General features: G+C 43.6%; 1 protein-coding gene across 1 annotated transcript in view; it reads right to left on the bottom strand.

Annotated features, from left to right (window-relative positions):
* The window catches only part of LOC122941453 (gamma-aminobutyric acid type A receptor subunit pi), a 122,657-nt gene extending 99,146 nt beyond the window's left edge, over window positions 1-23,511 (bottom strand). Inside the window, exon 1 of the mRNA XM_044298718.1 lies at window positions 23,439-23,511. The gene's annotated coding sequence lies outside the window, so the exon portion shown is untranslated. The remainder of the gene's footprint in view (window positions 1-23,438) is intronic.
* Between the last annotated feature and the right edge of the window lie 887 nt (window positions 23,512-24,398).

Raw genomic sequence — 24,398 nt, 5'->3', positions numbered from 1 at the left:
ACACCAGTAGGTGGCGGCAATGTGTAGGCAGTCTATAGACAGTTTAGTATTTCTAGCCTGGAATAGTCCATTCCAGTCTAGGCTCCCCTGTATGAGCAGAAGTGGGACGTTCCCATGTCCTGTATCATGAGGAGGAGAAGGAAGTCTTGTGAGTGTACCAGTCACCCCCTGTTGGGGTAGGTTGTGTTGATAGGAGCTCCCAGAACCAGGTATCCCAACCCTGGATCCCGCCTCGGCTGAGGCCAGGATCCATCTTCCAGTTTGAGCTATTCGCCTCAACTGGTCTACCAGAGAAGCAGCCATCTCCAGCCTCCAGGAAGAAGACTACCCTGTGAGACAAGTCCAGGAGAAGCCAAATTCCTCCTCAGCTAGTCAGGCCCATTATAAAGCAGAAGACAGACAGAGCAGAAGACAGATACCTGCCAGATCTACTAGGCATATGATAAGAAGCAGAATAGTTAAATTCCTGCCACATATTGCCAACACCTGCTGGGACCTAAAGACTAAAGCTGTAACTTGTACGGATTTAAGCTGCCATTCAGTAAAGACAAGTTGGATTATATCTCCTGTCTGGATCTCAATTATTCCATCAAAACTCCTATTGACCACACTCAAATTTATTGCAAGTGAGACAGGATTCAGGAGTCCAGCCGTACCAAGGTAGGAGACACCATTGACACTACACAGAGACATTATCCCCCCTCTGGCATTCCTCACCTGGTATATGAGCTATAACATCTTAAAGGGCCCTGCTACAGTACCTGCGCAAGCTGCAATTGGCGTCACGAACTACTACATACAGTCATGTGAAAAAATTAGGACACCCTTTGAAAGCATGTGGTTTTTTGTAACATTTTTAATAAAAGGTTATTTCATCTCCGTTTCAACAATACAGAGAGATTAAAGTAATCCGACTAAACAAAGAAAACTGAAGAAAAGTCTTTTCAAGATCTTCTGTAAATGTCATTCTACAAAAATGCCTATTCTAACTGAGGAAAAAGATAGGACACCCTTGCCCCTAATAGCGAGTGTTACCTCCTTTGGCTGAAATAACTGCAGTGAGACGGTTCTTGTAGCCATCTACCAGTCTTCGACATCGGTCTGAGGAAATTTTACCCCACTCCTCAATGCAGAACTTTTTCAGCTGTGAGATGTTTGAGGGGTTTCTTGCACGTACAGCCCTTTTCAAGTCACCCCACAGCATCTCAATGGGATTCAAATCTGGACTTTGACTTGGCCATTCCAGGACTCTCCATTTCTTCTTTTTCAGCCAATCTTTGGTTGATTTACTAGTATGTTTTGGGTCATTGTCATGTTGCATGGTCCAGTTCCGCTTCAGCTTTAATTTTCTAACTGATGGTCTCACATGTTCTTCAAGCACCTTCTGATACACAGTAGAATTCATCGTGGATTCTATGATGGTGAGCTGACCAGGTCCTGCTGCAGCAAAGCAGCCCCAAACCATGACACTTCCACCTCCATGCTTCACAGTTGGTATGAGGTTCTTTTCTTGGAATGCTGTGTTTGGTTTACGCCAAACATGTCCTCTGCTGTTGTGTCCAAATAATTCAATTTTGGACTCATCTGTCCAAAGAACATTATTCCAGAAGTCCTGGTCTTTGTCAACTTTATCTCTGGCAAATGTCAGTCTGGCCTCGATGTTTCTCTTGGAAAGCAAAGGTTTCCTCCTTGCACACCTCCCATGCAAGTTAAACTTGTACAGTCTCTTTCTGATTGTAGAGGCATGTACTTCTACATCAACAGTAGCCAGAGCCTGCTGTAGTTCTCGAGATGACACTTTAGGGTTTTTGGAGACCTCTTTTAGCATCTTGCGGTCTGCTCTTGGGGTGAACTTGCTGGGGCGACCAGTCCTGGGCATGTTGGCAGTTGTTTTGAAAGCCCTCCACTTGTAGACTATCTTCCGGACAGTGGAATGGCTGATTTCAAAATCTTTTGAGATCTTTTTAAATCCCTTCCCAGACTCATAGGCTGCTACAATCTTTTTTCTGAAGTCCTCTGACAGCTCTTTTGCTGTCACCATGGTGCTCACTCTCACTTCAACAGTCAGGAGCACACCAAACTAAATGTCTGAGGTTTAAATAGGGCAAGCCTCATTCAACATGCAGAGTAACGATCTACTAATTATGTGCACCTGGTGTGATATACCTGTGTGAGATCTGAGCCAATTTAAGAGGGAATACATGTGAGGGTGTCCTATCTTTTTCCTCAGTTAGAATAGGCATTTTTGTAGAATGACATTTACAGAAGATCTTGAAAAGACTTTTCTTCAGTTTTCTTTGTTTAGTTGGATTACTTTAATCTCTCTGTATTGTTGAAACGGAGATGAAATAACCTTTTATTAAAAATGTTACAAAAAACCACATGCTTTCAAAGGGTGTCCTAATTTTTTCACATGACTGTATATATACTGACCCACTGCATAGCAACCCCACTGACCCAGTGTCCTGCTCATTGCAACATCACAGGGCGGGCTGGCTGCATGCATGACATTATGGGTGATCCCACCTTGCCAGAGTTCCTTGCTCTATGTCCTCACATGTGCAGCAGCCATTTTAGGAAAAAATATGATTCGTTACCACGAAGTGTGATAAAATTCAGATTTGGTGCGAATCAAATTTTTCCTGAAATTCGGATCGAATTCCACGTCGTTAACTTCGATTCACTCATCTCTACCCATTTGCATATGGATTACAAGTACTTTTTCTCCAGAATGAAGCAACAGATTAATAACTGAAATGTGTCATTACATTCAACTGAGCTAGCCCTACAAGGCATTGTGCCTGGCTTATCAGTGAATTTCATGGTGACAGACTCCCTTTAAGAGCCCATTCACACGACCATATTTTTTTTCCACATCCGTTCCACAATTTTGAATAGGGGTTTCCGAGATCTGTCTGTCTGCCTACAGGGATTCCACTAAGGGTCAGCACTGGGGAAAATACATCTGCTATACATAAGTTACAGTATTAGGCCTCATGCACACGACAGTATTGCTTTTATTAAGTGTTTTGCGGTCCGTTTTTTACGGATCTGTTGTTCTGTTTTTTGCTTCTGTTTCCTTTCCGTTTTTCCGTTCCGTTTTTCCCTATGCCATATACAGTATACAGTAATTACATAGAAAAAATTGGGCTGGGCATAACATTTTCAATAGATGGTTCAGCAAAAACGGAACGGATATGGAAGACATACGGATGCATTTCCGTATGTGTTCCGTTGTTTTTTTTGCGGACCCATTGACTTGAATGGAGCCAAGCACCGTGATTTGCGGACAAGAATAGGACATGTTCTATCTTTTCACGGCATGGAAATGCGGAAATACTGAAACGGAATGCACACGGAGACACTTCAGTATTTTTTGCTGAACCATTGAAATTAATGGTTCAGTATATGTACCGCATACTGAACTCAAAAAGCGTCCAGTATACTGAACGCAAAATACTGTCGTGTGCATAAGCCCTTAGGCTACTTTCACACTTGCATTTACATTTTCCGGTATTAAGATCTGTCATTAGTAGTTTGTGTACAGTATGTGTCCCATGTGTGAGTGGTGCATGTACAGTATGTGTCCTGTGTGTGAATGGTGCATGTACAGTATGTGTCCTATGTGTGAGTGGTGCATGTATAGTATGTGTCCTATGTGTGAGTGGTGCATATACAGTATGTGTCCTGTGTGTGAATGGTGCATGTACAGTATGTGTCCTATGTGTGAGTGGTGCATGTATAGTATGTGTCCTATGTGTGAGTGGTGCATGTACAGTATGTGTCCCATGTGTGAGTGGTGCATGTATAGTATGTGTCCTATGTGTGAGTGGTGCATTTACAGTATGTGTCCTATGGGGTAGTACTGCATATAGAACATGTGTCCTATGTGGGAGTGGTGCATGTATAGTATGTGTCCTATGTGTGAGTGGTGCATTTACAGTATGTGTCCTATGGGGTAGTACTGCATATAGAACATGTGTCCTATGTGTGAGTGGTGCATGTATAGTATGTGTCCTGTGTGTGAATGGTGCGTGTATGTATGTGTCCTATGTGTGAGTGGTGCATGTATAGTATGTGTCCTATGTGTGAGTGGTGCATGTATAGTATGTGTCCTATGTGTGCGTGGTGCATGTATAGTATGTGTCCTATGTGTGAGTGGTGCATGTATAGTATGTGTCCTATGTGTGAGTGGTGCATGTATAGTATGTGTCCTGTGTGTGAGTGGTGCATTTACAGTATGTGTCCTATGGGGTAGTACTGCATATAGAACATGTGTCCTATGTGGGAGTGGTGCATGTATAGTATGTGTCCTGTGTGTGAGTGGTGCATGTATAGTATGTGTCCTGTGTGTGAATGGTGCGTGTATGTATGTGTCCTATGTGTGAGTGGTGCATGTATAGTATGTGTCCTATGTGTGAGTGGTGCATGTATAGTATGTGTCCTATGTGTGCGTGGTGCATGTATAGTATGTGTCCTATGTGTGAGTGGTGCATGTATAGTATGTGTCCTATGTGTGAGTGGTGCATGTATAGTATGTGTCCTATGTGTGAGTGGTGCATGTATAGTATGTGTCCTATGTGTGCGTGGTGCATGTATAGTATGTGTCCTATGTGTGAGTGGTGCATTTACAGTATGTGTCCTATGTGTGAGTGGTGCATATAGAACATGTGTCCTATGTGTGAGTGGTGCATGTATAGTATGTGTCCTGTGTGTGAGTGGTGCATGTATAGTATGTGTCCCATGTGTGAGTGGTGCATGTATAGTATGTGTCCTGTGTGTGAATGGTGCATGTACAGTATGTGTCCTATGTGTGAGTGGTGCATGTATAGTATGTGTCCTATGTGTGAGTGGTGCATGTACAGTATGTGTCCTATGTGTGAGTGGTGCATATTAGAAAATGTGTCCTATGTGGGAGTGGTGCATATACAACATGTGTCCTATGTGGGAGTGGTGCATATACAACATGTGTCCTATGTGGGAGTGGTGCATATACAACATGTGTCCTATGTGGGAGTGGTGCATATACAACATGTGTCCTATGTGTGACTGGTGCATATACAACATGTGTCCTATGTGGGAGTGGTGCATATACAACATGTGTCCTATGTGGGAGTGGTGCATATACAACATGTGTCCTATGTGGGAGTGGTGCATGTACAGTGTGTGTCCTATGTGTGACTGGTGTATGTACCGTATGTGTCCTATGTGTGACTGGTGTATGTACCGTATGTGTCCTGTGTGTGACTGGTGCATGTACAGTGTGTGTCCTATGTGTGAGTGGTGCATATACAACATAAGTCCTATGCGTGAATGGTGCATGTACAGTATGTGTCCTGTGTGTGAGTGGTACATATACAACATGTGTCCTATGTGGGAGTGGTGCATATACAACATAAGTCCTATGTGTGAGTGGTGCAGGTGCAGCTTGTGTCCTATGCTTAAGTGGTGTGTGTGCAACATGTGTCCTACGTAGGAGTGGTGCGTGCACAGCATGTGTTATATGTGTGAGTGGTGCATGTACAGTGTGTGTGTGCAGCATGTGTCCTATGTGTGAGGCAGATACACAGTTAGGGCCATTGGGACACCTACCAGTGCATCTTCTCAAATCAGGAATGCCATAGCAGAAACTGCACTGATAATGCCATTGACTAGAGGGGGCTTAATGACCTGTAATTCACAGGTCCTGCACCCAGAGAAACATTTAGGATGCTAGTAATAACTCAAAGCAGAGGAAAGAGAGGAGCCTGGAAGGCTCTCCAAAAACATCCCCTCTCGCCTCCAGCATCACCTGTGCTCTTGCTAGCCTGAGAAGGATAGAATTGGAAAGTGTTGTTTCAAGTCAGGAAATGCGGTTTCAGGGAGAATGCTATTGCTGCTGCCAGTGGTGGAGAGGTAGGAACATTGATAATGTAGATACAACCAAGTGAAGGGTGGTTTGGGTTATAACGCTGCTGCCGCCAATGTGGGTGGATGGGAATGAAAAAATGCTGCTTCCAGTGCAGGAATGGTGCAAAGTGAAGGATGCTGCCGCTAGTGGAGAAGGAGTGAGAACAGGGACAATGCTGCTGCCACTGAGAGGAGAGTGGTAAGGAGGACAATCCTGCTGCCAGTGTTTGTGTGTAAGGAGGGGTGACCCTGAGGATAGGTCTTTAATTTTATACCAATGTACAGCCCCTTTAAGACCATGAGCTTACAGTACAAACTCTCAGAGAGGGCACAAATGATTGGCTGCACACAGTATATTGGGGCACAGAGCTTGACAGAGAGCAGATTAATCTCTATACTCCTCAGGTGATTGTCAGTGGTGACAGGATAGTGGGAGGAAGGTCTCTTTACTCAAGCCACAGTGCATCTTACAGTATACTTGTCAGGGTCATATCTCACAGTCCTCAGTAAACACTCAATAGACATTTTCAGGGCACAACAGGCTGGCAGAGCCACAATCTCTGGATACTACTTCCTAAGAGTATCTTGCTCAGGCCTACCATGCTGTGGTCATCAGGCCAAAAGTGGTCAAAAAACACTTGCTTTACTCAGTGGAGTCTCCTTACCAGAGTGAACACTCACTCAAGAGGTCCAGTCAGCAGTATCAGTCCAGAGCAGGTTCACATCATAGTGGGTGTTCCTTCTTCAGCTCTCAGGGTGTCTGCCTCTCTGCCGGTCCAGCTCCAATCATGGAATCTCCACACTGAGCCCTATAGGCAGATATGCTTTGGCTCAGAAGAACTCTACTATAGACACTCTAGCTGACTGACACAAGGTGGTCTAGCTCCTCCCGGTAATGACCTGTGACCTGGCCCCACCTCAGGTACAATCCCTGAGGGGCAAGAATGACCTCTGCTGGGTAAGATATGTACAGTATATACCATTACAGTCTACAGTACATCTCAAATACAGTGTCTGAAATCAATATATGTTAGACTTCACATGCGATCCCACTGTCCAGCACAACTTACGATATGTACAATACCATATCACAGCATACATGTCTGCAAAATACAATATAGTGGCCACCAGTTACAATTCAAGGATACGGTTAGTGGGAGGCGGTAAGTGCTCCGACAGTCCTCACCAGTATACTACCTTACAATTTCAAGTGAATGGGACTGAGCAGCAGTACCAGGTACAAGCAGAATACAATGTACAGCTCTGTGCTTTATAATATTTTCCAAGCACTGTGACCCCTTCAAACAGATGATCGGTGGGGTTGTCGAGAGTCAAATTCCCACCAATCTGAAATTGATAGCCTATCCTGAAGATCGGCTATCAATATGCTCGAGCCAGAATACTTCTTTAAAGAGTATCTGTCGTTAAAAAGGGGGCATAATCAGTATTAGTTTATGATACATTCGTTTGTGACATTCAGGTTACTGATATCCTTTACTTTTTTCGTGCCTCTTTGAATATTTTTTCAGTGACCTCTACTTTGAAGTGAAATAGTCCAGGACCAGGAGGTACCTGAGTAGGTACCAAAAGTACAAGCTTAGTCAGGCAGGCGAGGTCGTTACCAGCAGCAACAGTGCAGGACCAAAGGATGAGGCAGAGGCGTAGTCAGACAAACAAAATGTCAGGGCAGGCGGCACAGGAACATGTCAGGCAATCTGGATCGGCAACAGGAGAGTCAAGGCAAGCAGGCAGGGATCAGACGAGTAGCAGAATCCAGGAACAAGGTATAAGCCAGGAGCACACGTGAGTATCAGGAGCTTAGCAAACACACTGAACACAAACACACTAGGACTGAAGTATCTAGGAAGGGGGCTGAGCCACTTAAGTACCTGCAGGATAGCCTGGGTTGGTCAGCGAGGTCACATGATTAAACCCATGCAGCCCAGGGAGTGATGCACGCCGCCCCTAGGGCAGTGTAACACAAAACCAGCAGCAAGCATGCTGTGGCTAGGGCTGTGTGGAACCTGTGGAGCTGAATCCTCAGCACCACAGCACGGGAAACGATAGAGCCCAGGACTGCAGCAGTGGACGAAAGGATCACCGCTGAGCACGGCGCCCAGGATCATGGCGGTAAGCAGGGGAACAGCGGCGTACTGCAGCCGCTGTTAAAGCACCTAATTGACTCCTGACTCTATTACTCTGTTACACAATACTCATAATTGCTTAAATTATATTAAATGTAACTATGTTGAATAGAAAATTATATATTAAAGGGGTTTTCCAACCCCATAATTTTTTTTCTGCAAACAGCAGACAATGGTTTAAAATAACAAAAAGATTAATACTCGGCTTGCCCAATCCCTGCTGCTGCCGTCCAACCTTTCACTGGTCCCCTGGCGGTCTCTGTTTTTGCCTTGAACCCAACCAGGGCAACAGCTACATAGAGTTAGTATGTTCTTCCCATCTCTGCATGGTTTCCGCCCATACTCTGAAAACATATGGTTTTGTTAGATTCCAGCTGAATTGTACAGTAAAAATAAAATCATTGCACATTCCATCAAACCCCATATGTACAGGGTACTGTATAAAGAATATAAGGCACTGCTTTTAGGGAAGACTATCTCTGTGCACAGTCATTACAATGGTGCCTGTACACTACCTGTATACTGCTCGAAGGAAGACCAAATACTGATCTGTACACATAAGATCAAAAAAACTTTTTAAAAAATTGACATGAGGTATTCTTCCTTTATGACTTCTGCTGATAGTGATAGATTGCTTCTGCTGGAAGTAATGACTACAGGGAGTGCAGAATTATTAGGCAAATTAGTATTTTGACCACCTCATTCTCTTTATGCATGTTGTCTTACTCCAAGCTGTATAGGCTCGAAAGCCTACTACCAATTAAGCATATTAGGTGATGTGCATCTCTGTAATGAGAAGGGGTGTGGTCTAATGACATCAACACCCTATATCAGGTGTGCATAATTATTAGGCAACTTCCTTTCCTTTGGCAAAATGGGTCAAAAGAAGGACTTGACAGGCTCAGAAAAGTCAAAAATAGTGAGATATCTTGCAGAGGGATGCAGCACTCTTAAAATTGCAAAGCTTCTGAAGCGTGATCATCGAACAATCAAGCGTTTCATTCAAAATAGTCAACAGGGTCGCAAGAAGCGTGTGGAAAAACCAAGGCGCAAAATAACTGCCCATGAACTGAGAAAAGTCAGCATCACTGGAGTGCCCAAAAGCACAAGGTGTGCAATACTCAGAGACATGGCCAAGGTAAGAAAGGCTGAAAGACGACCACCACTGAACAAGACACACAAGCTGAAACGTCAAGACTGGGCCAAGAAATATCTCAAGACTGATTTTTCTAAGGTTTTATGGACTGATGAAATGAGAGTGAGTCTTGATGGGCCAGATGGCTGGATTGGTAAAGGGCAGAGAGCTCCAGTCCGACTCAGACGCCAGCAAGGTGGAGGTGGAGTACTGGTTTGGGCTGGTATCATCAAAGATGAGCTTGTGGGGCCTTTTTGGGTTGAGGATGGAGTCAAGCTCAACTCCCAGTCCTACTGCCAGTTTCTGGAAGACACCTTCTTCAAGCAGTGGTACAGGAAGAAGTCTGCATCCTTCAAGAAAAACATGATTTTCATGCAGGACAATGCTCCATCACACGCGTCCAAGTACTCCACAGCGTGGCTGGCAAGAAAGGGTATAAAAGAAGAAAATCTAATGACATGGCCTCCTTGTTCACCTGATCTGAACCCCATTGAGAACCTGTGGTCCATCATCAAATGTAAGATTTACAAGGAGGGAAAACAGTACACCTCTCTGAACAGTGTCTGGGAGGCTGTGGTTGCTGCTGCACGCAATGTTGATGGTGAACAGATCAAAACACTGACAGAATCCATGGATGGCAGGCTTTTGAGTGTCCTTGCAAAGAAAGGTGGCTATATTGGTCACTGATTTGTTTTTGTTTTGTTTTTGAATGTCAGAAATGTATATTTTTTTAAATGTTGAGATGTTATATTGGTTTCACTGGTAAAAATAAATAATTGAAATAAGTATATATTTGTTTTTTGTTAAGTTGCCTAATAATTATGCACAGTAATAGTCACCTGCACACACAGATATCCCCCTAAGGCTACTTTCACACTAGCGTTCGTCGGTCCGCTCGTGAGCTCCGTTTGAAGGGGCTCACGAGCGGACCCGAACACAGCCGTCCAGCCCTGATGCAGTCTGAATGGAGCGGATCCGCTCAGACTGCATCAGTCTGGCGGCGTTCAGCCTCCGCTCCGCTCGCCTCCGCACGGACAGGCGGACAGCTGAACGCTGCTTGCAGCGTTCGGGTGTCCGCCTGGCCGTGCGGAGGCGTGCGGATCCGTGCGGATCCGTCCAGACTTACAATGTAAGTCAATGGGGACGGATCCGTTTGAAGATGCCACAATATGGCTCAATCTTCAGGCGGATCCGTCCCCCATTGACTTTACATTGAAAGTCTGGACGGATCCGTACGAGGCTATTTTCACACTTAGCTGTTATATGCTAAAATAATGCAGACGGATCCGTTCTGAACGGAGCCTCCGTCTGCATTATTATGATCGGATCCGTTCAGAACGGATCCGATCGAACAAAACTAAAAACAAACTAAAAACTACTTCCAAAAATATTCAGCTTTGATATTAATGAGTTTTTTGGGTTCATTGAAAACATGGTTGTTGTTCAATAATAAAATTAATCCTCAAAAATACAACTTGCCTAATAATTCTGCACTCCCTGTATAACAGAGAACCATTAACTGGCACAGTGGCATTGTCATCCAATTACAGTACCTCAGCCCAACTTTTTTTCAACTAAACTTTTGGAAACATTTTAAGAAACTGAATAACTAGGAATTTCTTAATATAGAGTATTGTTAGGGTCCATTCACGCATCCGTATGTGTTTTGCGGATCCGCAAAACATGGACACCGGCAATGTGCGTTCCGCATTTTTTGGACCGCACATCGCCGGCACTCTCATAGAAAATGCCTTTTTTTGTCCTGCGGACAAGAATAGGACATGTTCTATTTTTTTGCGGAACGGAAGTGCGGATCCGCAAATACGGATGCGGACAGCACATGAAAATGAATGGGTCCGCACCTGTTCCGCAAAATTGCGGAACGGATGCAGACGTGTAAATGGACCCTTAGTTAGTATAAAAATAGTATTGAAAAAAACAGGGCACACTAGAACAATGCAACCAGGTGAATTTAACTTTCCGCCATTTGTCTGCAGACTACGGTCCACAAATAAATCACATACAGTATGTCAAGCTGCTGCCTGTTTTCTTTCTCCCCATTTTTCCAGCTGTCCTGCTTGATTTGGAGATTTTTCACAATTCTAAGGCTAGATGCACATGACCGTATGTGTTTTGCGGTCCGCAAATTGCAGATCCGCCCAAAAAACGAATGACGTCTGTATGCCATCCGTTTTATTTTTTTTTGCGGATCCATTGTAACAAAGCCTATCCTTGTCCGCAAAACAGACAACAATAGGACATATTCAATTTTTTTTTTTTTTTGTGGGGCTACAGAATGGAGCAACGGATGCGGACAGTACACGGAGTGCTGTCTGTATCTTTTGAGGATCCGTTGAAGTGAATGGGTCCGCACCCGAGCTGCAAAAAATGCGGCTCGGATGCGGAACCAAACCATGTTTGTGTGCATGTAGCCTAATGGGGATATTTCTATTAATTACATATTCAGAAATTGGTGACTATCCAGTTATTCCTTCACAGGTAGATTTTTGTGGCAGCTTTCTTGGCTAGTAAAAGATGGCATGAAAATTGTGCATTTTTACAGGCTTTTTTTTGTCTGATTACACATTTTTTGCTTGCACTTTTTCCATGTTTTTTTACCCTTTTGAGCAGTCTATGGAAAACATCTGATAAAAACAAAACACACAGAGCATTTTGGGAAGCACACTATGAACCCAAAAAATACAATGCAAGTGTCACATACTTACCCATCTGCCCTGGTTTTGTCTGTCTAAGTTTTGACCTCTTTCTGTCTAACTACTCTTTACCCCATAAGGTTTAGGCCCCTGCATTTAGTCAAGTCAGGGACCGTAGCCAAGTTCTTCAGGGTCGCATTTATTTGGACCCAAATTGAATCTCCCAACCAATTCCGCAGAATGGACAACCCCTTTAAATACTCATGATGGTGTGCTATAGGCAGAGGGAGATGTAAAGTTGGTTCATTAATTAAAAAAAATATATATAAAAACTATACTATGTACTATGTTACTATAGCAATATCATTTGGATGAGTTTACTGCCATTTAGCTTCCATTCTTCTTACATTCAGCATATGTGACTGCTTGGTACAAACTGCTTCCATTAGTGTCTATGAGCGGAGGATTATGGCGCTGAGGATGCAGGGCACATCTGGATGGCAGGCAGCCAGTCGTAGTAAGCAGCTGCAAACCCAGGCTCTGCGCGGAGTCTTTTCTAATAAAGCCTTATTTTATGTCACAATTTTTATATCATGCAGTAAATTAAAATGATTGTTTTACTGTGAAATTACCTATTTTTTTTCCTCTATTAGTAGACAGCTCCATTACACAGAAGATGCTGCGGTGGGAAATATGAGGGTGGGCAACAGGCAATTCAGGCTAGTCCTGTATCCTTTTCTTTAGGCCATGTTATTCACATAAAAATGGGAAGAGAAAATATCCAGATGATAACATGCCACCAACTCTGCTGCCAGGAGACACAATCCGATACCATAGTTGCCATTGCATAGACAGCACCATGATAGCGTCCCGCCCTGCTGTAGACATGACATGCAAGACATGCAGATGTGTCCTTCCCTTTAGTTTGATATATCTCAAGATGAGAGCACAGAGATAGGGAAACATGGGTTCCCGATATTCTATAGGGAGATATCCGTTCTATACTTGTGGCCACCCAGTGGTTGTGATGTGAGTTGCATCCTCTCGTGGGTTTTGCTTGCATGTCGTGATACTGTGCGGAATTTGTTTTGCGAGAAGCTGGAGTCCTCAACCAAATTTTCCAAAATTAAAAATAGACACATCTGTACATTGACTACATTTTTCAATCTACTCTATATGACACCCTTCCTAATTATTAGGCTTAGGTGTTTCAGCTGTACCCATTGCAAACAGGTCCATAAAATAAAGCACATAGCCCTGCAATCTCCACAGACAAACTCTGGTAATAGTATGAATCTATCTATCTATCTATCTATCTATATATCTATATCTGTCTATCTATCTCATATCTATATCTATCTATCTATCTATCTCATATCTATATCTATCTATCTATCTATCTACCTCATATCTATATCTATCTATCTCATCTATCTCTTCTATCCATCCATCTATCTCATATCTATCTATCTATCTATCTATATACCTCATATCTATATCTATCTATCTATCTACCTCATATCTATATCTATCTATCTATCTATCTATGTATCTATCTATCTATCTATCTATAACTATCTATCTATCTACCTCATATCTATATCTATCTATCTATCTATGTATCTATCTATCTATCTATCTATAACTATCTATCTATCTACCTCATATCTATATCTATCTATCTATCTCATATCTATATATATATATATATATATATCTCATATCTCTATCTATCTATCTATCTATCTATCTATCTACCTCATATCTATATCTATCTATCTCATCTATCTCTTCTATCCATCCATCTATCTCATATCTATCTATCTATCTACCTCATATCTATATCTATCTATCTATCTACCTCATATCTATATCTATCTATCTATCTACCTCATATCTATATCTATCTATCTATCTACCTCATATCTATATCTATCTATCTATCTATCTATCTATCTATCTATCTATCTATCTACCTACCTCATATCTATATCTATCTATCTATCTATCTATCTATCTATCTATCTATCTATCTATCCTTTCATCCTGAAAAGCAGATGAGGGACAAAAATATCACCAAGTTCTGCCCTTGCTGGTCTGGGGTGAGGTGATGTTAACCCACCCCCAAAAGTGGGTCACCTTTTATACTGGTTGCTATGAGGGCCCCTCATATTGTACATACCAACTGAGATCTCCAATATCTGTACTCCTAAAGCATAATTGGGGTTGAATATTTTGATTTGCGTTCAGTCTCTTAATTAAGAAAACCTAACCTGCCATGCTCTGTACATAAAGGATATCATCTCATTATAGAGTTGATGAAATTTGGAAGCTATCAATTCTCCACAGGAGTCCTGCTTAGCATCGCCTCCTGCCGTGTTTCTGATATTAACCCCTTAGTGACCACCCCGTTTTGGGCCTTAGGCCTCTTTCACACGGGTGTCGCGGGTGAGGGCCGGATGCGTTCTGGGTGCATTGCAGAAAACCCGCTCTAGTAGGCACGCAATTGCAGTCAGTTTTGTCTGTGATTGCGTTCCGATGCTCAGATTTTTCCATGCGAGTGCAATGTGTTTTTCACGCGCGTGAGAAAAAACTGAATGTGGTACCCAGACCCGAACTCGGACTTCTTCACTGAAGTTCGGGCTTGGGATCGGTGTTCTGTAGATTTTATTATTTTCCATTATAACATGGTTATAAGGGAAAATAATAGCATTCTTAAAGGGAGTCTGTCACCACTTTTTTGCATGTTAGACCATTAAAATAGGGTTATTTGATCCAGCCAGAACATAAAAACGGTACCTTTGTGGTAGAAAACGGACTTTTCAATTTGCAGAAAACGAACTTATAAGATTATTTTCGGAGCCCTCTCAAGTGCCCAGGGCGGTCTCTCAATCCTCGGAGCCCCTGGCTGGCACCTCCTAAACGGCTGATAACTCCGCCCTCCGTGCGCCTCTGCCCGCCCGTTTACTCCCCTCCCCTGTCCCTTTCCACTGCGGCTGTGCGGTCCAAATCGTAGCGGGCGCATGCGCAATGCGATGCCCGCTCCTGGCAGGGCATCGCAATACCTATTGCGCATGCGCCCGCTATGATTTGGACCGCACAGCCGCAGTGGAAAGGGACAGGGGAGGGGAGTAAACGGGCGGGCAGAGGCGCACGGAGGGCGGAGTTATCAGCCGTTTAGGAGGTGCCAGCCAGGGGCTCCGAGGATTGAGAGACTGCCCTGGGCACTTGAGAGGGCTCCGAAAATAATCTTATAAGTTCGTTTTCTGCAAATTGAAAAGTCCGTTTTCTACCACAAAGGTACCGTTTTTATGTTCTGGCTGGATCAAATAACCCTATTTTAATGGTCTAACATGCAAAAAAGTGGTGACAGACTCCCTTTAATACAGAATGCTAAATATAATGTCAATTGAGGGTTAAAAAAATAAAAAAAAATACATAACTCACCTCAGCCACTTGATCGCGCAGACGGCATCGTCTTCTTTCTGCTTCTTTCAGGACCTGCAAAAGGACCTTCTATCTTCATTCAGCAGGACCTTCTGGTGGTGAGAACGATGATGTCTGCGAAGGTTCTTTTGCAGGTCCTTCAAGAAGAACAAAGAAGAGGATCCCGGCTGCGCGATCAAGTGGATGAGGTGAGTTAATGTTGTATTATTTTTTAACCCCTTAAGTGACATTTCACTTTGCATTTTGTATTAAAGAATGCTATTATTTTCTATTATAACCATGTCATAATGGAAAATAATAAAGTAAATGGGGTCCCAGGTCGTTCATCCCTCGTCTCCTTAGCAACCATGCGTGAAAATCGCATTGCATCCGCACTTGTGGATGCTTGCGATTTTCATGCAGCCCCATTCATTTCTATGGGCCTTCGTTGCGTGAAAAACGCAGAATATAGAACATGCTGATTTTCAAGCAATGCACAAGTGATGCATGAAAAACATCACTTATGTACACAGCCCCATTGAAATGAATGGGTCAGTGCGGGTGCTGTGTATTAACCTAACGCATTGCACCCGCGCGGAAATCTCTCCCGTGTGAAAGGGGCCTTACTGACCAAGCACTTTTCTTCCTTTTTTCATCGTCACGTTCCAAGAGCTATAACTTTTTTATTTTTCCGTCTATATAGCTTTATGAGGGCTTGTTTTTTTCAGGACAAGTTGTAGTTTTTAATGGTGCCATTCTGGGGTACACATAACTTTCTGATTAACTTTTATTAACTCTTTCTGGGGGGGAGATAGGAAAAACAGCAATACTGCCACTGCGTTTTTACGTTATGAATTTTACGGTGTTCATTTTTCGGTAATAAATACCATAATATCTTTTTTCTATGGGTCAGTACGATTACAGTGATATCATATAATTTTTTTATGTTTTACTACTTTTTTGCAATAAAACCCCTTTTTTTGTAAAGAAAATTTTTTTTTTGCATTGCTACTTCTAAAGATCCATAACTTTTTTATTTTTCTTTATATGGAGTTGTGTGACAGCTTGATTTTTGTAGGACGACTTGTATTTTTCATTGGTATCATTTTGAAGTAAATGGCGCTTTTTGATCGCTTGTTATTATGTTTTTTCGGTGGCAACTAAGAATAAATTAGGAATTCTGTCTTTTTTTTTTACGGTGTTCACCGCAGGGGATAATTTATGTGATATTTATGTAATCCGGGTCGTTACGGACGCGGCAATACCAAACATATGGGGAAGATTTTGTTTTTGCAATTTTTTCCATTGAAAAGCATATTTTCTATGGAAAAAAAAGGGTCGTTTTTTAATGGGATTTTTTTATTGAATAAATGTTTTTTTTTTACCACTTAATAGTCCCACAAGGAGACTATAACAGATAGCTTTTTGATTGCTTATAAAATGCAATGCACTATACCTATAGTACATTGCATTTTAATGGCAATGCTATTCTGACATTGACCAACAGGCTGTGCCAGAGAGGCGCAGCCTGCTGGTAATTACTCAAAGCTGGTCTGGGGCCTATGTCAGACGCCAGGCAGCCTTTACACACATCGGCAATCCACTATCGCATTTGCGGGGTGCCGATGGGAGACAGAGGGAGTCTGCTCCCTGTGTCAGCACTTTACATGCGGAGGGCGCCATTGCCTGCGGAATGTAAAGTGTTAAACAGCCCAGATCGGCACTCCTGCCAGTCCGGGCTGTTAGAGCATGGCCACGGCTTTCATGTGACAGCCGGGTCTCTGCTCCCCGCGGCGGCCCAGCCTAAGGCCCCTTAGTGACCACCCATACGGCGTTAAATATAAAGGAAATGTTTTTAAGCAGTTCCCAAATATTAATCAAGTTGCCCCAAGGTTCTTCGATTTAGATGATTTAGATGCTACAGCTACAATGTATGTAACTTTACAAAAGGCAACTAAAACACCAAATATAAACACTATCATTAGTTGTTGTGTTTTGTGTCTGTCCTTGCCTTGTGTGCCTGCGCCAAATTCATGAAATGACGAACTGTAAATAATATATTTGGCGTGTGTGCAATATGGTTTACACCTACATGTTTAAATACACCAGGGGCTGCCTGGCTGTGACTATTTTGCAACATTTCACAAATAGTAAAAGTAGTCTAAAACAAGCGTAAACCCGTTTACGTGTCATAAACATAGAAGACTGTGAAAAGTGGAGTCAAGTGGCGTACCGAGGCAAAGGTCACAAGATGAACTAGAAAAGAAAACTGTGTGCGACATTTCATGCAACAAATATACAACAAAAAAGAACAGTAACAGTAAATGTCCCCCTGTATATCCTGGAGGCCATTATCAACAGTTGGTCTTACTGTGATTTGGCCCAGTTCACACTTCAGTTATTTGGTCAGTTATTTTCCAACAGTTAGGCCTCATGCACACGGACGTTTTTTTTCACGGTCCGCAAAACGGGGTTCCGTTGGTCCGTGATCCGTGACCGTTTTTCCGTCCGTGGGTCTTCCTTGATTTTTGGAGGATCCACGGACATGAAAAAAAAGTCATTTTGGTGTCCGCCTGGCCGTGCGGAGCCAAACGGATCCGTCCTGAATTACAATGCAAGTCAATGGGGACGGATCCGTTTGATGTTGACACAATATGGTGCCATTTCAAACGGATCCGTCCCCATTGACTTTCAATGTAAAGTCTGGAGTTCTGTTATACCATCGGATTGGAGTTTTCTCCAATCCGATGGTATATTTTAACTTGTAGCGTCCCCATCACCATGGGAACGCCTCTATGTTAGAATATACTGTCGGATATGAGCTACATCGTGAAACTCATTTCCGACAGTATATTCTAACACAGAGGCGTTCCCATGGTGATGGAGACGCTTCAGGTTAGAATATACAAAAAAACTGTGTACATGACTGCCCCCTGCTGCCTGGCAGGTGCTGCCAGGCAGCAGGGGGCAGACCCCCCCCCTGTTTTTAACTCATTGGTGGCCAGTGGGCCCCCCCTCCCCTGTTGTTAACTCGTTGGTGGCCAGTGTGCGCACCCCCCTCCCTCCCTCTATTGTTTTAATACATTGGGGCCAGTGTGCGCGCGCCCCCCAACCCCCCCTCTATTATTTTAATACATTGGGGCCAGTGTGCGCGCGCCCCCCCAACCCCCCCCCCTCCCTCCCTCTATTGTTTTAATACATTGGGGCCAGTGTGCGCGCGCCCCCCCAACCCCCCCTCCCTCCCTCTCTCTATTGTTTTAATACATTGGGGCCAGTGTGCGCACCCCCCCAACCCCCCCCCCCCCCCCCTCCCTCCCTCTATTGTAATCATCATCGGTGGCAGCGGAGTAGAAGATTTTCATACTTACCTGCTTCTTGCTGCTGCGATGTCTGCGTCCGGCCGGGAGCTCCTCCTACTGGTAAGTGACAGCAATGCGCCGCACAGACCTGTCACTTACCAGTAGGAGGAGCTCCCGGCCGGACGCAGACATCGCAGCAGCAAGAAGCAGGTAAGTATGAAAATCTTCTACTCCGCTGCCACCGATGATGATTACAATAGAGGGAGGGAGGGGGGGGGGGGGTTGGGGGGGTGCGCACACTGGCCCCAATGTATTAAAACAATAGAGGGAGGGAGGGGGGGTTGGGGGGGCGCGCGCACACTGGCCCCAATGTATTAAAACAATAGAGGGAGGGAGGGGGGGTTGGGGGGGGGGGGCGCGCACACTGGCCCCAATGTATTAAAACAATAGAGGGAGGGAGGGGGGTGCGCACACTGGCCACCAACGAGTTAACAACAGGGGAGGGGGGGGGGCCGCACAATGATATTCAAACTGGGGAGGGGGGGGGGGGTCTGCCCCCTGCTGCCTGGCAGCCCTGATCTCTTACAGGGGGATATGATGGGGTTAATTGTGCTATCATATCCCCCTGTAAGAGATCGGGTGCTGCCAGGCAGCAGGGGGCAGTCTTGTACAAAGTTTGCAGTGTATTCTAACTAGAAGCGTCCCCATCACCATGGGAACGCTTCTGTGTTAGAATATACTGTCGGAAATGAGTTTTCACGAAGTGAAAACTTAGATCAGAAAAAGCTTTTATGCAGACGGATCTTCGGATCCGTCTGTATGAAACTAAAACCTACGGCCACGGATCACGGACACGGATGCCAATCTTGTGTGCATCCGTGTTCTTTCACGGACCCATTGACTTGAATGGGCCCGTGAACCGTTGGCCGTGAAAAAAATAGGACAGGTCATATTTTTTTCACGGCCAGGAAACACGGCTCACGGATGCGGCTGCCAAACGGTGCATTTTCCGATTTTTCCACGGACCCATTGAAAGTCAATGGGTCCGTGAAAAAAAACGGAAAACGGCACAACGGCCACGGATGCACACAACGGTCGTGTGCATGAGGCCTTATCATGAGCAAAAACCAGGAGTGAAGCCTCCACAGAGATAAGGTATAATGGAAAGATCTGCAACTGTTCTGTGATTTTGACCTGCACATGGTTTTGGCTCACAATAACTGACCAAATAACTGAAGTGTGAACTAAGCCTTAGACATACAAGATCCTGGAGTCGGTCATCCAGCAGCTCTTCCTCCCAATTTCACCATATACAGTCAGATCCATAAATATTGGGACATCGACACAATTCTATAATTTTTGGCTCTATACACCACCACAATGGATATGAAATGAAACGAACAAAATGTGCTGTAACTGCAGACTGTCAGCTTTAATTTGAGGGTATTTACATCCAAATCAGGTGAACGGTGTAGGAATTACAACAGTTTGCATATGTGCCTCCTACTTGTTAAGGGACCAAAAGTAATGGGACAGAATAATAATCATAAATCAATTTTTCACGTTTTAATACTTGGTTGCAAATCCTTTGCAGTCAATTACATCCTGAAGTCTGGAATGCATAGACATCACCAGACGATGGGTTTCATCCCTGGTGATGCTCTGCCAGGCCTCTACTGCAACTGTCTTCAGTTCCTGCTTGTTCTTGGGGCATTTTTCCTTCAGTTTTGTCTTCAGCAAGTGAAATGCATGCTCAATCGGATTCAGGTCAGGTGATTGACTTGGCCATTGCATAACATTCCACTTCTTTCCCTTAAAAAAACTCTTTGGTTGCTTTTGCAGTATGCTTTGGGTCATTGTCCATCTGCACTGTGAAGCTCCTTCCAATGAGTTCTGAAGCATTTGGCTGAATATGAGCAGATAATATTGGCCGAAACACTTCAGAATTCATCCTGCTGCTTTTGTCAGCAGTCACATCATCAATAAATACAAGAGAACCAGTTCCATTGGCAGTCATACATGCCCACGCCATGACACTACCACCACCATGCTTCACTGATGAGGTGGTATGCTTAGGATCATGAGCAGTTCCTTTCCTTCTCCATACTCTTCTCTTCCCATCACTCTGGTACAAGTTGATCTTGGTCTCATCTGTCCATAGGATGTTGTTCCAGAACTGTGAAGGCTTTTTTAGATTTCGTTTGGCAAACTCTAATCTGCCCTTCCTGTTTTTGAAGCTCACCAATGGTTTAAATCTTGTGGGGAACCCTCTGTATTCACTCTGGTGAAGTCTTCTCTGGATTGTTGACTTTGACACACATACACCTACCTCCTGGAGAGTGTTCTTGATCTGGCCAACTGTTGTGAAGGGTGTTCTGGTGTTAATGAGCTCACTGGTGCGTTCCTTCTTTTTAAGAATGTTCCAAACAGTTGTTTTGGCCACGCCTAATGTTTTTGCTATCTCTCTGATGGGTTTGTTGTTGTTTTTAGCCTAATGATGGCTTGCTTCACTGATAGTGTCAGCTCTTTGGATCTCATCATGAGAGTTGACAGCAACAGATTCCAAATGCAAATAGCAGACTTGAAATGAACTCTGGACCTTTTATCTGCTCATTGTAATTGGGATAATGAGGGAATAACACACACCTGGCCACGGAACAGCTGAGAAGCCAATTGTCTCATTACTTTTGGTCCCAAGTAGGAGGCACATATGCAAACTGTTGCAATTCCTACACTGTTCACCTGGTTTGGATGTTAATATCCTCAAATAAAGCTGACAGTCTCCAGTTAAAGCACATTTTGTTTGTTTCATTTCAAATCCATTGTGGTGGTGTATAGAGCCAAAAATGTTAGAATTGTGTTGATGTCCCAATATTTATGGACCTGGCTGTATTTTTATTTCAATGGGGACAGGGAAATAAACCACTACAGGTAGCTGGTTATCTTCTATGGGAAAAAACAATTGGACATGTTGAAATTCAACACTCTGATCCTTCTTTCACCCAACTTTTGCCTTTGGGGAAGACTCTGAAGACCCACTATTATAGTTGGCCAATCTTACAGATAATCAAATTGGCCGTTTACATCCACAGATATTTTGTTAGGACAGAGCCAATTCTCGTCTTCCTTATTTCTTATGATGGCCCTAAAATAAAAAGTTAGGTTCCACATACCAGGTCCAATGGAAAAAAGGAAAAAACAATTGTTATTACAATTGTTCCTTCCCATTCATTTACTTTGCATATTGACAGCAGCACCTCCCCTATTCATACAGGAAAATGTGCTGCCAACCATTTTGGGTTCCACATCAAAGATGCAATCACCCAACACACAAACATTTTACTTGTCTGTTGGGAGATCGGCAGCACCATTACATGGGCCACTTATCTGGAACACACGTTCTTAAGGTACATGCACACGACATTTATGTGTTTTGCGGATCCGCAAAACACGTATGGCGTCCGTGTGCATTCCGCAATCTGCGGATCGGCACGGACAGCCATTGATATAACTGCCTATTCTTGTCCGCAAAACGGACAAGAATAGGAAAGGTTATATATTTTTTTGCGGCCCACGGGACGGAGCAACGGATGCGGACAGCACACGGAGTGCTGTCCGCATCTTTTGCGGCCCCACTGAAGTGAATGGGTCCGCATCCAAGCCGGATGTGGACCAAAACAACGGTCGTGTGCATGTAGCCTCAGGTAGATATAATAGAGTCCTTACTCGTCAGATCCGTTTTCTGGCAATGAGGCATATCAATCACAGGAATTCCCCATTTACACAATCTGGACTGATTTGGATCTGATTGGACAGAAATTGGTCAGATATCTGTACATGTATGCCCCCTCTTTTAGCATAAATCTCCTTGTAAATGAAAACAGATTTTAATCTATTCCATGGACCATGTATACACATCAATCCAATTGATTTGACATAACGATCATCATCCACAATATCATCATCATTATGTCTATGGGACAACAAAACAACATAATTTCTGACAAATTGGAATCTGAAGTTTTATCTTTGATGCGCAAAAATATTTCTTCGCTGCTGCAATAGGCGATTGGTCAGGAAAATGGGCAAAAATCTGTTTACATTAACCCAGCTATGCCTATAGGAAACCATACATTCAGTTTGTTGATGCAGCAGAGCTGAGTGTGCTATTACCATAAATCAGAGGTTTATCGTAGGTAAATCCAGCGTATTACCGCAGTCTTATTGGGAGGCAAACATATAACGGCAAATGCAAAAATGCTGATTTCCTAGATCTGTATCTGAGGTGTTTCAATTTTTTTGGGGAATGACGTATTTATTAACTAGGACCTTAGTTTTATGGCTGGCCGACCGATGCAGCAGTGCTCAGTTTTTCGCCATAAGTTAGACAAACCATTGAGTAAATTAAACTACATGGCAAGCTGCACTCACGACCTTTGACAAACTCAGCTCTGCTACCTCTGAAATAATGAAAGAAGTAGTGCAAATGACCGTAATTCCACCATCAGCCAACACTTCGTGCAGCAAAATTCCTGAGTCGCTGTCAGTTCCCGTTACATTTTTATTCCACCTAAATTGCTGGCATTTTATGACTTTTTTTCGGAGACGTCACATTAGACAAATGTATCTGCTTTTGCGCTCTCTCTCTTCTGGAGTTCATTACGTTCTTTGCAGGACCATCTGCCGTGTCTTTACGCAGATTAGCACGTATAGACTTATCAAAGGCAGTAAAAGTCTGTTGTAGAATGAAATCCGTCCTGATTGCGCCGCTATCCCAGCCTGACCTGCTGCCTAATACTCTCCGCTACGTACCGAGCACATGCCTTACAGATCTCACACATAGGACTGCACTGTCCATTCAGAAGAGGCAATAAGTTGCAGTCATTCTTACCTAGGAGTTGTTCTTGCGCATGGTGTCCTGGCAGGAGGAGATGCTGGTGAAGTGAGGATTCCCAGGTGCGAGAAGTTGCTCCAGCCCTTGTGCACAGCGAGGGTCGGCGGTCGGGATCACAGCATGTTGGCGGTAGAGATGTGAACAGCAGCCAAGCTCTGGAGGTTTGCAGCTGCAGCAGATAAGAGGGAAGGCTTATGTCAGAGGGAACAGGCGGCAGCACAATAGGAACTGAAGGGTGAAAGAAGGGGGGGAGGTTCTGTATCCTTATCATGGGGGAGATGACCCAGTACATTGCATCTCTAATCTACTGTAGGCTTTCATCAGATTTTTATTTATTTTTTAACTTTGCGTGCATAAGGCGAGATCCGTGACTACTGTGGGATATTTTATTTAGAGTGAGAAAAGATAATGAAATTATGAGATTTTATTTTATAGATTCAGGTTAAGAATTCCTTAGGGCCTCATGCACATGAACGTATTTTTTCTTTCCGTCTCTGTTCTTTTTTTTTTTTACAGACCGTATGCAAAACCATTCATTTTAATGGGTCCGCAAAAAAAACAGAAGTTATTCCGTGTGCATTTCATTTCCGTATGTCCGTGTTTCCGTTCTGCAAAAAAATAGAACATGTCCTATTATTGTCCTTGGACAAGGATAGGACTGCTCTATTAGGGGCCAGATGTTCCGTTCTGCAAAATACGGAATGCATACGGATGTCACCCGTATTTTTTGCGGACCGCAAAATACATACAGTCATGTTCATGAGCCCTAAGGCTGAGTTCACACCTCAGTTATTTAAATCACTTAGGGCTCATGCACACAACCGTATGTATTCTGCGGTCCGCAAAAAACAGATCTGCAAAAAATATACGGATGACGTCCGTGTGCGTTCTGTATTTACTGCACAAGAGGTCAATTTCCACACGGAAGAAAAAAGCTAAGTTTACATAAGATTTGTC

This window comes from Bufo gargarizans, chromosome 6, assembly GCF_014858855.1.
Source record: "Bufo gargarizans isolate SCDJY-AF-19 chromosome 6, ASM1485885v1, whole genome shotgun sequence".
NCBI lineage: Eukaryota > Metazoa > Chordata > Amphibia > Anura > Bufonidae > Bufo > Bufo gargarizans.
This window is presented reverse-complemented; position numbering and strand designations above follow the sequence as displayed.